The 16,754-nt window shown below is 36.4% G+C and overlaps 1 pseudogene; it reads right to left on the reverse strand.

The window, feature by feature from the left end:
• Nucleotides 1-244: 244 nt before the first annotated feature.
• LOC120172036 lies at nt 245-8,601 on the reverse strand (annotated as a pseudogene).
• Between the last annotated feature and the right edge of the window lie 8,153 nt (nt 8,602-16,754).

A 16,754-nucleotide genomic window follows, 5' to 3' on the forward strand; every position in this document is an offset into this window, starting at 1 on the left:
GGAATATTAAAATCGGTTTTTTTATAACCGGTTTTTAAAAAAAACCGGTTTTTTTAAAACCGAAACCGGTTACACCGGTTAAGATATCCGACCCTCCAAACCGGTTAGAAACCGAACCGGTTATTTTATAAACCGATTTTTTTTCTATGGGAAAAAACCGGATCGGATAAAAACCGATCCGGATCAGATTGAAATCCGACAAATGTGCACATCTATTTACAACCCAAAAAAAACAGCAGACATCTGCCAAATCAACTTTTCAACATAGTTTTCATTTCCTAATGTTAGGATGTAAATACAAGTTAAATTAGAGTTTAACAAAATGCTGGTAGAGTGATATACCAATATCAACAGTCACAACCAAGTTTTTGCTGAGTTGCTATGTAGAAAGATAAAATTACAAAGACTAGTCTCAGCTAATTTCCACAATTCATCTTGACGAAAGCCTAGGACTGGGGTTTTGTTCCCCCACCTTCTGTACAATAACTTCAATCCCCAGTAACTGTTCATCAACCTGTAAAAATCGTAGAGGGAAAATTTGCAAAAAGAACAACTCTTCTCTAACTGTGTTTCTTGGGTGTAATAAATGTACAGTTCAGTTTACACTAGCAGATGTCCATGTCGGAACTGCTTAGGTCGATCTCTAGAGCAGAGTTTGGTTTTGAACTTACTTCGCGGTCTACTCTCAAATGATAATAGATTGTCTACTATGATGGTGAAATACGTACCAAAAGAGTATTCGCACCATCGGCAATGTTTTGAATGCAGCTAATATCCATCCCCTACCACCGAAAAGTATGTATTATCTCCGAGAAAATTTGAACCTGTAACCCAAATTTTTAGGAAATAAATCACCCCTAGCACCAGAAAGCATGTAAAATGCCTGGAGGCCCTTTCCCTGACAGATTTCTGGAGCAGACTAGATTCCTCCATTACAACCTGGCATTGATGAACCTGGATTAAGGTCCAGTGATTGTTTCAACTTCAAATGGTCCCTCAAAAGTTGCTGAGACACATGATCAGCCAGGCCTGGCTGTCCATCATAGAGTTCCCTATGATCCCCATGCCCAGGCCATCCATACTGTTTTCCAAAAGCACCAGTATCTGATGAAATCATTTCTTGAGAAGAATTTGAAGCTTGTAAAATCCCTCGAAACATGTCAGGCTTGGGTTCTTGATAAGGGTTGCTAGCATTTGTATACATTATTGTGGGACCTTGGGATTATTCCAATACCTTCATGCAAGTAGGTAATTGGTTGTTTTTGGTGATGAAATGGAATGGCACCACAACCACCTGTAAGAGGAGTGGATGAACCAGAGAGAGCATGAGTGCTAGATATAGGAGAGGGGGACATCCTTCCGCTAAAATTTTGTGGAGACCTTGCATGTAGTAGAGGGCTGCCACTGGGAGAAACTGGGCATGACATGTTCCTTGGTGTATGAACATCACTGCAATGGAGCATAAATAATTATACGATATAAATCATGATAACACTGAAAGATAATGATCAAATATAGATCAGAGTAGTTACTGTTGACATGTCAAACTCTTGGTGGCAGTCGCATTTTCTCTAAATGCAATTGTGAAAGTAGATACAATTCAATACACCAAGAATCCAGGGGGGGCAAGGTATGGAGACCAAAGGATTTGGCAGAAAAAAAGGCCTTAGTTACATGTCATCAATCTATAATCATTCATGAAAACATAATACACCATCTAATAAAAACATACATTATAATGATATGTAATATTGTTAGAATCAAGTTAAAAATTTGTTCTATATATTGATTGGATGTTGAACCATCTATGACTGATATCATGTCACTACCATGGAAGTAATAGATGAAAAAGCGGTCTATTACGTTAACTTTTCCCCTTATACGCCAACAGCATCATTGTTCTCATTGTTCAAGAAATGTATATCACATCTCAGTAATTTTGCTAGTTCTTCTAAAAGTTGAGCTATTTTAAGCTCAAAGCAACCAATGGCCCTCTGTCTACTCAGTTTGTAAGCAGCATAACCACTCATATGCACATTTTAGGCATCCATGTCTAAGTTGCACCTACAAGTACCAGTCGTTTACATGTGTGAACAAGTGCATCCATGATAGGGAGAGAGAAAGAAAGACCTGGATCCTGATCCTGCTTTTAAAGCTCTGCATGGAAGCCCATCCATACCCTCTGAATCTATGTATGGAAAATTTCTAGCATTTCCTATTCCCTAATGAGATATTGAAAAGCAGAATGCAGCAGTCAGCAATGTCGATAAAAACCTGAACAGATGATAATGATCAACAAAATCAAATATACAGAACTTTTAATTATGTCTATACCAGTGTTTTCATTGCATTTGTAACTGCATGTGATGGATCTGATGCATCGGCACTGAAAATGGGCCTCTCTCCAGCGGTGCAGCATTTTTCACAAAAGGATGCTCTAGAAGCCAAGATGCTGTAGGGCGATGTAATGGATTCCTTTGTAAACACAGCCTCACAAAGTCCTTTCCCTCATCCAAAAGACTATCCGGAATTGTTGGAAGTTCTTTACCGTTGCCAATTTTGAACATTGCAGCAACCTTTGAAGTAGTACAAAAAAAGACAGTCGAAAAGCAAAAATGCTTTGCTGTATTAATGATGACACTTATTTTTCACAGTATCAGGAAAATTCCAAATTCATGCCTGTGTATATTAAAATTCATTTACCCCTTCATACTGGCTTCAAGGTGGTATTGTGGTAGCCATCTCCAACACAGTGCACCCAAGGCTCCATATATCAACAGCTAAGTTGCATCCATTTGAGTTCTTTATAACCTGGAGCAGGATATGGAATAAAAAACATTAATAAAAATCAACAAAGAAATAATGACATTGGAATAGACACTATTGAACCATGTAGACCTCAGGTGCCATCCAATAGGGGCTTCCTTTGAACGATAGTGGACAAGAGGACCCTGTAATCTGCAAATTATGTCAGATAACCAATATAAGCATCTAGAGACAAACAATATGTGCAATCGTGCATTAAGTATCCTATCTAATAAGCAGTGAAAATGCAGGAATTACTTTTTCTTACTATGATTAGGATAGTAGGTTTTATTTTAATAAAATGACTCAGGAATTCAAATTACTTAAGATAATATCAGATGTGAGGATCTATTTTAGTTAAACAAAACAGCATATGCATGACTTGTTTTTTTATTTTGTAGGTAAAACCAATAATTATGAAATTGTAGATAAAGTGCTCTTACGTGCTTTGCCATCCCAAAATCAGCCAGTTTCACACGTCCATTGGGGTCAACCAGTATATTTGCACCTTTTATGTCTCTGAACATATTGCACAAAATAGCAAATGATACTCCAACATGATTGACACATTGGATTTATTCCCAGCGTAAAATCCCAAGAAATAACTGGAAAATAAACTCACCTATGAACAGTATTTTTAGCATGCAAGTAAGCCAATCCAGACAAAATTTGTTGAGTATAATTTCGAATGGCGATTTCACCAAACGGACCATACTCTTGAAGAAGTTTATAGATGGAGCCACCAGAAACATACTCCAAGTATATGTAAAGTTTATCATCTACCTGTTCATGAAATAAAAAGGTATACAATGGACTTAGAATAAATCAACTGCTCGAATTGATCTATTTATATTGAATGTGAACTAATGATGACAAAACAGTTACAGAAATGCCCTTTTACAAGGTCTTAAATCAAAACCAAAAAAGACTCACGGTTTCATATCCATAATATTGCACTATATTTAAGTGACTAAGCAGCATAATTTCCTGCCAAAACACTGTCCATAAGTATAAAGATAACCTAAATTATTAACACCAAAATAAAAATAAAAACTTAAATGAACATTAAGGAAAACATTCTTGTTCTTAAAACCATAATTTCCGGAAAATGTCTTTTTAACAAAAAAAAATCAAAAATAAAAAGACATGCCTGTCCCCACTGCTGTGCACTTTCCTTTGATTTGGAATCATCAGAAAACAAGGTCACTTCCTTCATTGCACACATCTCCCCGCTTTCACTAATGCATGAAAAAGAAGGGGAGAAAGAATGAAAAAGAGAGAACAATTGAAACATGAAAATAGCAATAAAAATTTGCAAGAGTTTGAGTGTGCTGTGCTTGTGTAAACCATCACATGGGAAAACAAGAAGATCAGTAACCTTGAACCAGGAGCGCCAACATTCAAATTTGATGATAATGTTAACAATCATTTATCCAAGCTCAGACATTATAATTAGAAGAAAAAAAAAAAGCTGGGAGCAATCTCACATAAAGATAAAGTTGCCACGATCAATAACACCTTTGACACACCTGTTAAAACCAATATAGACATGTCCAAATGTACCCCTCCCCAGCAATCGTCCTTTCTTCCAGCGGGAGTAAGGGCTTGTTGGGTTTTCTGCCCTACCAGGACTTCGGGGTAAGGATGGAGATGTTGCTGCAGAATACCCAGGAGAAAAAGGGCAAGTGTTAGATATTGTTATTGGGGGAAGAGGCAACCTATGGCTTTTCTGTTTCCCATCATCGGGTCGGCTTGTAGGTGACTCAGTGGCAGCCCCCGCTGCTCGTGGATGCAAAGGGGTGACAGCACCACTGTGTATTCTAGAGCTGGGACCAGGGCTTGTCATTCTGGGACTAGTTATAGGAGAACACTCAGGGCTACACCTGCTTTGTGGCCAAAGCAACTGTCCAGACATATCTCCACCCACAGAATTATGGCCTGAACCTGGACTAGAGCAGTGTCCAGATCCCAGGAAAACTATATCAGAGAAAGGTTTTCCAGTGCCAGGACCAGAGTTCCAAACTTGCTCAAGACCAAATGCTCTCATTGGACTTCATGAAGGACTTGACATTGAGCTGTCCGCAGCACTAGAGAAAGCACCACGTTGAGGAATCTGTAAATTCTGCACATGACTGTTCGTCGGTCCTCGCTTAGGTTATGAGGATAGGTACTGATTATTAAATAATACATTAGCTGGTTTCAGTATCTCTTTGGAGTCCTGCTGATTGACATCAAGCAAATGATCCATGTGCTTTGTGCTACATAAAAATTAAAATGATAATTGATCAGGGATGACATATAAGATCTGAAAGGACAGTTCACAAACACTATAAGTTTAAATGATATCAAATTAGTTACTCACCCAGATGGACTGTTCGCTGCAGTTCTCTTTCCATTCTCATAATCAGAAGTCAGGGGGCTACGGGAATCAGACGGGTCATCACTATCAATAGAACTATCACTAGAAACAGAAGCAGTAGCAAAATCTCCCTCGCCATCAGCACGATCCAGTTTCTTAGCAAATTCTACAAGTTTGGCAAGGGTAAAAACAGTAATGGCTTAGAACCTCTTTCGATTCCTGGTCTTATTGATGCACTAATTCCAGAATTGGCTCGTAAAACATTAGCATGATGCCCTGCAGGAAGAGGAAGTGGTTGGGCATGAGGCCTTTCAGCAAAACTTTGACAGCGTGATACTTGCACGGAGGGTGATGGTGATGGGACATGAGAGAGAGATCTTCGAGAACCCCCTGATCTGCTAGTGGATTTTCCATCAGATGTGATCTTAAGCTTACGATTAATAGCATCAATGAAACTCTCCTTGCTTGCTTTCTTTTTGTCTTCTTTGGATGAAGACTTCCCCACACGGAGGCTGTAAACACCTGTTTTCTTCTTTTTATTATTAAAAATATTATTATATTATTATTATCATTTTATTATTATTATTATTATTATTATTAATTATTACATTTACATTTTGTAGGTTTCACAGCCCGAAGCCTAATGAGCCCAAATCCAAGACCCAGTCCACTCGAAGCCCAATAAGTGATCAGGTCTGACCCGAACAGGCCCAATTCCAAGCACACTCAACAACCCAAACAAAGATTAGGGTTTACCCTAATCATCAACGCCGCACCATCAAGACTGTCTGATCTGGACCCATCTAACGGTCCAGATCAATATCCAATTAGGGTTTTAAACCCTAAACTAAAGCTCAATTCCCACCGCCGCTCAAGCCGGATTTCCATCCCCGTGTGAGCCATTGTCGAGTAGCCGGCCATTGCCATTCTCAAACCTGCACTAACAGTGATAACATCCATCCAACAGTGACCTATTCTACTCCTATCATTCAAAAAAACAGAGAAGGAAAATCTCACCAAATCACAAGGATATCCCAATGAAATCGGGCTATAACAGAGGCTCAAATCCATCAATCACCAAGTCATCTCATGCATCAAAATAAAATAGAGGAGAGTGAAGAAAAGAGAGACCATTCGGGGAACAGAGAACTGAGAAAAACCCCGAAAAGAAAAAGAAAACGAAAAAAAAGAAAAGAGGATTGAAGAGATTACCTTTCGAGATACCTCTGCCGTGGGTTTCACCGAGACCAAAGCTAGGCCACCATACCTAAGGTAAACAAAAAGGGGTAATTGTTTTTGGTTTAGGGTTTGAAAGGGTTGAGGGTTTCGAGCGGTTTAAACAGAGGATAAAGAGAGTATAGGGGCTTTTGTTATGTAACCCCGTGGCCACCGATTCACGGTTGCCGGGTTGTGCTTTTCTCCTTTAGCAACGGGGAAATGGGAAGAGAGAAAGGGAGAGAACAATTGAAACATGAAAATAGCAATAAAAATTTGCAAGAGTTTGAGTGTGCTGTGCTTGTGTAAACCACCACATGGGAAAACAAGAAGATCAGTAACCTTGAACCAGGAGCGCCCACATTCAAATTTGATGATAATGTTAACAATCATTTATCCAAGCTCAGACATTATAATTAGAAGAAAAAAAAAGCTGGGAGCAATCTCACATAAAGATAAAGTTGCCACGATCAATAACACCTTTGACCACCTGTTAAAACCAATATAGACATGTCCAAATGTACCCCTCCCCAGCAATCGTCCTTTCTTCCAGCGGGAGTAAGGGCTTGTTGGGTTTTCTGCCCTACCAGGACTTCGGGGTAAGGATGGAGATGTTGCTGCAGAATACCCAGGAGAAAAAGGGCAAGTGTTAGATATTGTTATTGGGGGAAGAGGCAACCTATGGCTTGTTTCTCATCATCGGGTCGGCTTGTAGGTGACTCAGTGGCAGCCCCTGCTGCTCGTGGATGCAAAGGGGTGACAGCACCACTGTGTATTCTAGAGCTGGGACCAGGGCTTGTCATTCTGGGACTAGGTATAGGAGAACGCTCAGGGCTACACCTGCTTTGTGGCCAAAGCAACTGTCCAGACATATCTCCACCCACAGAATTATGGCCTGAACCTGGACTAGAACAGTGTCCAGATCCCAGGAAAACTATATCAGAGAAAGGTTTTCCAGTGCCAGGACCAGAGTTCCAAACTTGCTCAAGACCAAATGCTCTCATTGGACTTCTTGAATGACTTGACATTGAGCTGTCCGCAGCACTAGAGAAAGCACCACGTTGAGGAATCTGTAAATTCTGCACATGACTGTTCGTCGGTCCTCGCTTAGGTGATGAGGATAGGTACTGATTATTAAATAATACATTAGCTGGTTTCAGTATCTCTTTGGAGTCCTGCTGATTGACATCAAGCAAATGATCCATGTGCTTTGTGCTACATAAAAATTAAAATGATAATTAATCAGGGATGACATATAAGATCTGAAAGGACAGTTCACAAACACTATAAGTTTAAATGATATCAAATTAGTTACTCACCCAGATGGACTGTTCGCTGCAGTTCTCTTTCCATTCTCATAATCAGAAGTCAGGGGGCTACGGGAATCAGACGGGTCATCACTATCAATAGAACTATCACTAGAAACAGAAGCAGTAGCAAAATCTCCCTCGCCATCAGCACGATCCAGTTTCTTAGCAAATTCTACAAGTTTGGCAAGGGTAAAAACAGTAATGGCTTAGAACCTCTTTCGATTCCTGGTCTTATTGATGCACTAATTCCAGAATTGGCTCGTAAAACATTAGCATGATGCCCTGCAGGAAGAGGAAGTGGTTGGGCATGAGGCCTTTCAGCAAAACTTTGACAGCATGATACTTGCACGGAGGGTGATGGTGATCGTGATGGGACATGAGAGAGATCCCCTTTCCAAAACAGCACGGCTCCTTCGAGAACCCCCTGATCTGCTAGTGGATTTTCCATCAGATGTGATCTTAAGCTTACGATTAATAGCATCAATGAAACTCTCCTTGCTTGCTTTCTTTTTGTCTTCTTTGGATGAAGACTTCCCTTACCGTGGAGGCATATTGACGTAATACACAGAAAATTCAGAGTGCAAGATCCCCTTCTTAATTACAATTGTCACCAACTTCGACACCAGTGATCATTTAAAATTGCCACCAACTTTGACACCAGTGATCATACTTGCTGCTGACACATTAAACTTCAGCCAAGTCCATTGGCTTTTTGCTTAACATGATTGTGTTACAAGCACAAAGACGAGACATAAATTTGGGATTGCCAATTAAAGCATGTTGCAGTCTCTAAAAATACATTATCCTGCAAGTACTCGCATACAAGCTTCATCATGAACCTCTAGCAAAGGATGTACCAAAAGTTACTAAAACATAAGCAAGAATTATACTAAAGATACAGGCAAGAAGATGATGATAACATAGAAGCAGTACACAGACAGCATAATTGCAGAATCATGTTAGACCGCAAAAATCATTGGATGTTTAAAATTTTCCATCATTAACTTCCTCCTTAAAAAGCATCCATACAAGCTGCATCAATTTCAATTTCGCATCTAAAAGTCATAACTTCGAATTTATTACCTAACTATTAGTTGATCCACATACCTAGATAGATCATTCAGTCCAGAGCTACTTCTAAAGTTATAATTAATCAACATAGCATTCCAGCTCAACTTTACAGATAAAGATAGAGCAGCTATTGAACTATTTGGACAAACAACCAGGGGCCTTGTCACTCAATTTATTACACTATCAAAACAGATCCAAAATTCAGATACCCATTTTTGCACATAAAGTGACATATAAACTCAAATCTCAAAAACCCAAAACACAGTCTTCCGAACTGGATCCAAAATTAACCAATTCATATATCCAAATAAGATGAGGGATCAAACGAATTCAAAACAATTAAGAAAAGGCAAGGAACTCGAAATCTAACAATTTGTACAAAAAACAACAAGTGAAATCAAAATCCCTTCTCTAAATACTTCACATCCTAAAATGAAAAAAAAAAAGATAGCCATGAGTTCATATAATAAAAAGTGGTTAAAACGAAGAAAGAAACGCTCAAATTACAGTCTACACTCTAGAAACAGATTAACCCTCACTTCACCAATTCCAAGCTTGAACAGAATAAACAAATCAAATGCTGAAAACCATCCGAAATCATCAAGATACTCCAAGTGTTCAGCTCAAAAATCCCAAAAGAAGAAGTTTAAAAATAAAAACATAATAAAGGAGGAAAAAAAGCATTACTTTCAAGTGAAGTGCAAGTATTGCCCATCTAAGTTAAGTGTCAGTTTTCAGAGAGACGGCAGAGAAGCTCAAAAAGGCTCTAAATTAATGATAGAAGAGAACGAGAGATATTTTCGTAATTCTAATTTTATTAAGGGTAAATTATATCTCTGACCAGTTATTTATTATATTTTCTTCATTTTGATAATAAATATTTTAATTTTATCAGTTAGATAATTTAATTATTTAAATATTATCAATAAAGCCATCGACAGTTAACACGACCTGATTGTTGAAAATTGATATAAATTATAATTACACATTTAGTTTTTAATATTTATATATTTTATTAAATTAATCTGAATTAATTAAATAAATTTAATCTTCAATTAGGCATAAATTAATTAAAATTAGGATTGAATTAATAGAACATATAAATATTAAAGATTAAATATATAATTAAACCAATATTTAATAGCCATGTCACCTCCTCTCTCAAACGTTAGGTCACTTAATTGATAGCATTTAAATGGTTAAATAATCTAATTGATAAAATTAAAAAAAATCAATAGTCAAAATAAAAAAAATACAATAATTAAGTGGTTATAGTCTTATAGATATAGTTTATTTACATTTTTCTTAATAAATGTAGGGTAAAGTACACAAATTATCTCCCGACTATAGATAATTCCTTTATTAAGTTCCTCGACTATTAAAAGTTACAAGATAGTCCTCCAAATATAGAATGTTGCTTTGTTAAGTCCCTTGACTATTATAAGTTACAAAACGATCATCCGACTATTCATTATTTTTCAAACCCGGCCTTCTCTATTAAAATATTGTCGGTTCTGTGATTAAATTTTATCATACCACAATCAGCATGACAACGTTCAACTCAAAATATCGTCAATTTTTAACAGAAAATGACAAGTTTAGAACATAATGAATAGTCAGATGATCATTTTGTAATTTTTAATAGTCGAGAAACTCAACAAACAATATTCTATAGTTAGAAGATCATTTTATAACTTTTAATAATCGATGAACTTAATGAAGTAGTACCCTATTGTCAATGGACTATTTGTGTACTTTACCCATAAATGTATTATTTTTTTCTTTTTAAGTGTGCAAAATAATAGGGTGTTGTCTTTGTGCGTTTAAATAAGGACCGGAAAGGTAAATTATTTAAACGAGTACGGAATCTTCCTGTATAGAAATTACATTCCAGCATATATGGATGTATAATATTGATCGTTTGACTTACCTTTGTTGATAACAAGTTCATAATTTCCGTCAAGCTCTCGATGTAGAAATGGGGTGTATTGTGGCTACCGTGGTAACGGATGCGTTGGAGTGATTGCCCTCCGTTTTTACCATTATTTAACCGCAGCTTACTTAAAAGTATCCCGATTATCATTTTCTCATATGCTTTACGCAATTAGGTGTTATTTTTTTATTTTGTTTTTCTATTGAAGATCCCTTGTCGTTTTGTTCAATACATATTTTAAAATCAATTCAATACATCTGTTAAAAATGAATTCGGTTTAAATTTTAGAAAAAAATAAATTAAATTCATAAATGTTTTAAATTTAATTAACTAATAAAGAAAAAGATTGAATTAAATTTAAATATATATATATATATATATATATTAGATCGGATTAAATGGAATGGAAGATAAATATTTTACAAAAATTTGATACAAGCCGACCTGCTACCATTACTGATTCTACTAGTCCATCTTCATTTGACCATAAAAAAGTTGTTGACAACAATAGAATCTTTATTTTAAAATAAAAAAGTAGGATGAAAGTATTTATATCATAAAAATAAAATATATAATAATTTTAATTAATATATTCATTCGAAATTAAAATTACTCAAAATTTTAATTAATATATTAAATAAATTTAAAATAGCTCAACCCTTGTAATAAAATATGTTATATAAAAATCTAAAAAAAATAAATACATTAATTTTTGAAATGGCTTAATATAAAATAGTTGCATAAATTATATTTGCTCCATTTAGATGCTCAAACTATTTTTGGTCAATTCAAGTATTTAACGTTTTTAATATTATACTTTTAAGTGTTTGAACCGTTATGGACGGTAAATTCCGTCGTCAAATGACACATATCACATTTATAAAATTTTAAATATTTTATTTTTAAAAACACTTAAACTTTTATTTTTAAAAACCACAATTTTTAATATTATAAAAACACCCAAAAAATTTGTTCAATCTCTTTGTCACCGTCTATCACCACCAACACCGTCAATCGGCTGGACACCTAACAACTAAATGCAAGATTTCGTTTTAAACATTTAAATCCCTAAAAAATCCTTAAATTCATTTGATTCATTGTGATAGTCGATCGTTTGGCTGGTTGTGGCAGACGGCCATTTTGTCATTTGGTCGGCCATGACAATTGACCCTTTAACTCTCATTGGCCTTTGGTGGTTTGGGAAAGTTGTAGGAAGAACACATGGGAGGGAGAGGGGAGAAGGGATGATGCGGGTTGGGGAAGTTTTTTTTGTTTTTAATAATATATATAATTTTTTTTAAAAATTAGAAATTTTAAAGAGATTCTGACTATGTATGAAAACTCTTCGGAACAAAAGATTAATTTTGAAAAGTCCATGATTTACTTCAAGCCTAACACAAATAGGGAACACAGAAGAGAAATTCTTGACATTATTGTAGTGCATAAATAAGAACCGGGATCCTATCTTGGTTTGCCTCTTGCAGTTGGTAAAAATAAGACTGGAGTCTTCAATTTTGTTCAGGATAAGGCAAACTCGAGTATACAAGGGTGGACAAAGAATTCCCCAAATGAAGGTAGACGCCTTAAAGAGATTATGGCTCTGTATGAGAACTCTTCGGGACCAAAGATTAATTTTGGCAAGTCAATATTTACTTTATTCACAACACCAATAAGGAACACAAAAGAGAAATCTTTGGCATTATTGGAGTGCATGAACAAGAAGAATCGGGATCCTATCTTGGTTTGTCGTTTGCGGTTTATAGAAACAAGACCAGAGTCTTTGATTTTATCAAGGATAAGGTAAACTTGAGGATAAAAGGGTGATAAAGAATTTGCTTTCTTTTTGGAGGTACATGGATTTTTCTCAAATCGGTGATTCAAGCCCTCTCAACTTATGCGATGTCTTGCTACCTCCTTCCGGATGGAGTCTTGGATGAGATTACCTCTAGCATGCACTCCTTTTGGTGGTAAGGGATCCATGTAACCAGAGGATGACCCTTTCTTTCTTGGGAAAATGTGTGCAGAGCTAAAAGGAACGGATGAATGGGTTTTCAATACCTTAAATTTATTCAATCTTACGTTGCTGGGGAACCAAGTGTGAAAACTCATTCAAGACCCAAACTCCCTTCTCCTTAAGGTCTTTAAAGCCAAGTACTTCCCCAACAATTCCTTTTTGTATACTAAAATTGGATCACAAGCATCTTATGTGTGGATCAACCTCCACAAGGCGAAAGAAACATTGATCAACAGTTACTTCTAGAGAATTGGTTTCAAAGGCAAAGATAAATTACATTTTGGTAGATGGGGACTCCTATCTGGTGGTTTTCTCTTCTAACTACATGGATAATCCAGACTCCTCTATTCGCTGTATTGACCTCATGTTGTAGGGCCTTCGTAGGTGGGACGAACAAAAGGTCACTATGATTTTCCCAACCAATGATGTAAAAGTCATCCTCTCCACTCTTATCGCCCCTTCTCTATACGATTGTCTCATTTGGGAGCATAATAATTCTGGTTGCTACTCGGTCAAATCCAGATACAATTGACTTCTCATGAAGAAAGACACCATTAGAGATCGATCCAAAATATGAAAGCTGCTATCCAAAATCCCTACCCTCCCAAACATCAAAATTTTCAGATGGAGGTGTTGCAACGAGGCTCTGTCCACGGGATCAAGTTAGCTACTTCTCGAATTAGCGATGAATTGTGCCCTTTATGTCTCTCGGAACATGAGTCCACTATTCATTCTCTTAAGAGTTATTCTAAGACCCGTTCCATCCTCCTCCTTTCAGATTTACCCATTTTAATTGTGGACTGGAACGACTCATCGTGCAAAGACTGAATGGAAATGGTAGCTTCCTCCACCAACCTTTCAGATTTCACCAAGTTGGTGGTTCTGCTTTGGAACATTTGAAACAAAAGGAATAAATAGGTGCGCGATGAAGAGTTTATTGAAGATCGTGTAGTGTTCATTGCTGCCTGAGATCTGCTGTCCGAGTAAGTAGAATTTAATCAGGTATCAGGGACCTTTAGATGCTCTTATACCTCTTGACCAAACCGAAGCTGGACTAAACCCATGGTGGATGCATTAAGATTAATGTTGATGGCGATTTCCTTCATAGCTCAGGTGAAGCTGCAATAGGGGTGGTTGCTCGTGACCACAATGGGTTGGTTATTGGAGAGCTAACGCGTCGATTGAATCCGCCTCATTTTGCTAAGACAACTGTGGCTATGACTTTCATATATGGGCTTTGCTTTGCGATTGAAATCGAATGGACACATGTCATCATTGAAGGTAACACAATTCTTGTTAGCCGAATACAGGACATTTCGATCGTGGGATTGTTACTCAACGAGGCACACAAAATTATAGCCAAAAATCCAGAATTCAATGTTCTCTACGTAAACCGTTATTCAAATAGGGCAACACATAATGTTAGAGTTTGAATCGAATTCAAAGTGGTACAAATTAATTAATATTTAATAAGTTTGACTGGAATTGTAGTTGGACACACATGCACGACGAGGTCTGACATGGTAATTTCTAGAAGATTTAGTCAACATCGAGAAGATTTTGGAAGCAGCCTATCCAGCACAATCCGATGAGATTTTTAGGGAATCTAGTTTTAAGTTTGAATTTAAACATTTAGAATTATCTTTATTATCATTTTTTATTTAAATATTTTCTATTTTAGGGATTTGGAAAATTATAAATACCCTCCTCAAGGTATGACTTAGATATCTTGAATTTACCTTTGTTATTTTGTTTTTACTTTATAAAAGTTTACCTTGTCTTTTTCATTTTCACTTTCATTTACTTCAGTTTTTACTGCTTTTATAAAATATGCTAAGCATTATTTCTATCATGCTTAACTAATTTTTTTCTTGTTGAGAGCTAGCGATGACTCAATTTCAAATGTGAGAATCGAAAAGCATTTAATATCCTTCGGGTTACATTCTCGATTTCCTGTTAAATTTGTTTGGACATTGGCCTTACTTTTAAAAATCAAATCACTTACATTTCAAAAAAAATTGCTTTCCTTTACTTTAGTTTTTACTGTTTTACCGGATTTGTGTCTTACCAAAAATTAGTCGAGTTTAGGAGTCAATTACAAAGGAGGAAGGATGAGCACCCTCAATTTGCCCTTTCGCTACCAACATGACTATTGATTGTCGTAATTGGGACAATTGAAATTTAGGTAAAAAATTAAAAATAAGACCCGAATCACTTACATTTGAGAATTGATTGTTGTAAAAAAATAACTCAATGTTTTTAAAGAATGAAAATAAGAAGAAATTGGATATAATCTGCATGCACACAGTAAAAATGTCACAGATACCCGATAAAATGATAAAATAAACTAACAAAAAAAAGTAAAGATAAAAGAAATAAACAAATGCATAATACAAAATAACAAATTGGCTTCTGTGGTGTTTTGGTGGTTTTTCTGCTCAGGGTTAGATTGCTGTTAACGTTTTTGTGTTGGTTATCTTGGAGTCAGGCAGTCTTTGTTTTACTCAATGCAATGTTAATTGTTGGGTGGGTAGTTGACGATGGTAGCTGTTTTTTAGGTTTGTGTTTCTTTGTCCTTGGTTGAAGTGGTCTGTTAGTGGTTTTATTGTGCGGTTTATTGAAGTCTTTTTGTGGTTTAGTTGACTGGCTGGTGTATATAGGGTGGTCTATTCTCCCTGTCCCCATGTTTTCGGAGGCTATTATTCAGCATTGAGTTGGGTTCCTCTTGTCTTCACAGCGGGGTTTTGTGTTTAGTAGTATTGCTGCTCTTCCTTTTCTGATATTTGTGCATAGAATCGATGCCGGACTTGAAGTGCAAGTAGAATTATTTGAATAATCAATAAAAAAGTTACGAAGTTAATTTGGAAGCGAGTTTCAGCAAGCGTGGTTCTCCATGTCTCAGTGCAGTTTTCGTTCAAGCTTAAGTTGAGTGTTGGGTCCTTCTGTGATTTATGCCGAGAGTCTCCCCTCAAGTGGCTGCAATTTGAATTTATTTGCGGTTGTTGATAAGTGGTATCCATCCGCATTGCTTTTCCTTATTTAATATGTTGTTTGATCTCTGCTCGGTCCATTGCTCATTTGTCGTTTCTAACATTTATGAAGGAGTCACGTATATGGGTGCAGTGGATTTGTTTTCCAGATTCCACTGGGATATTAGGTAGGTGTATGAACCTACTTATGGGCTGCTTAAGGGTGTCGTAGCTGTTCGATATGTGTCCTGATGTAACGTGGGTCTTGCCTGTATCTTACTTCCCATCCCAAGGTTTTTGCAAAGAATGAAGAGAATATACGGTTGGCCATCAGATTTGCTGTTAGCACATCAAGATTTGCTGATAGCACGTCAAGATTTGCTGATAGACATGATGGTCATTGATCCATATGTCCATATCGATTATATAACCGATGTTGATTTCAGTGGTGTCTGATTTTGTGCGCAATCTGGAAGGAATCGTGCGTGGCATTGGCTAAGGGAGATCCCTGTTTCTGCGTTGCAGGTTTCTATTTCCAACTTACGGTGATGTGCTTGGCTACTGTTTCATATCTGAAACTTTTGTCTCCTGCATGAGTTTCATTTATTTTCTTTGCATGGTTCTGCTTTCCCAGATTATGTTCAGTGTATGTCATTGGCTTGTTTAGTCTCCTGGTTGTTTAGGCTTTGAACCGACATTTGCTTTGCTGTTCTTCACAGGACGTTTGCTTCGGCATGTATTTGATGTATTACACCCAAGGCACACTCTTTTTCCTCCAAATAGGATTAGGGAGGTTTTTTAACGAGGTACTTGGGGTGTTACTTTGTTATTCCCTAATACAAAGTAACATCTTACAAAAAAAAAACAATCATAAAATAAATAAAAATGAATATCATCACTATAAAAAAATTAACATTGAAAAAGGGAAAAGACTAAATTAAAGTAAATAAATAAATTCATATGATGCTAAAGTAATATATATATAAAATAAAGATAAATTCATTAAATCAAAAAAGAAAAAAAATCAAAAGTACTAAAAGCAAACGACAAAAGGAAATGGAAATAATTTAGAAAATAT

This window comes from Hibiscus syriacus, unplaced genomic scaffold, assembly GCF_006381635.1.
Source record: "Hibiscus syriacus cultivar Baekdansim isolate YM2019G1 unplaced genomic scaffold, ASM638163v2 tig00111841_pilon, whole genome shotgun sequence".
In the NCBI taxonomy this organism is placed as follows: domain Eukaryota; kingdom Viridiplantae; phylum Streptophyta; class Magnoliopsida; order Malvales; family Malvaceae; genus Hibiscus; species Hibiscus syriacus.